Raw genomic sequence first — 303 nt, 5'->3', positions numbered from 1 at the left:
ATCATTAAAAGAGATAATTTTGTTATTTACTCGTCAGTTAAAGGGATAATTTTGTCATATACTTGTCTATTTTATTTAATCATTGTTATTTGTAATGAAGGAAAATGATAAATCTTCTTTACATTTTTCTAAACTTTATCCCTTCCTTGTGGACGAGAGGGATTTTTTTTTGTGGAATACCATTAATTTTTTATTTTTTTTTATTCAAATTGTTAGTTTATTTCATCCTCCTTCCCACTTTTCTCATCCTCATCTTCATCCTAAACTTCAATTCAATTCTTACCCTGATTTTCTTATCTTCAT

General features: G+C 26.4%; 1 protein-coding gene across 1 annotated transcript in view; it reads right to left on the bottom strand.

The window, feature by feature from the left end:
* Nucleotides 1-303, bottom strand: part of LOC119593010 (protein scarlet-like) — a gene marked incomplete in the record, with an annotated part of 20218 nt that overhangs the window by 5717 nt on the left and 14198 nt on the right.

The sequence above is a fragment of the Penaeus monodon genome, chromosome 31 (assembly GCF_015228065.2).
Source record: "Penaeus monodon isolate SGIC_2016 chromosome 31, NSTDA_Pmon_1, whole genome shotgun sequence".
NCBI lineage: Eukaryota > Metazoa > Arthropoda > Malacostraca > Decapoda > Penaeidae > Penaeus > Penaeus monodon.
This window is presented reverse-complemented; position numbering and strand designations above follow the sequence as displayed.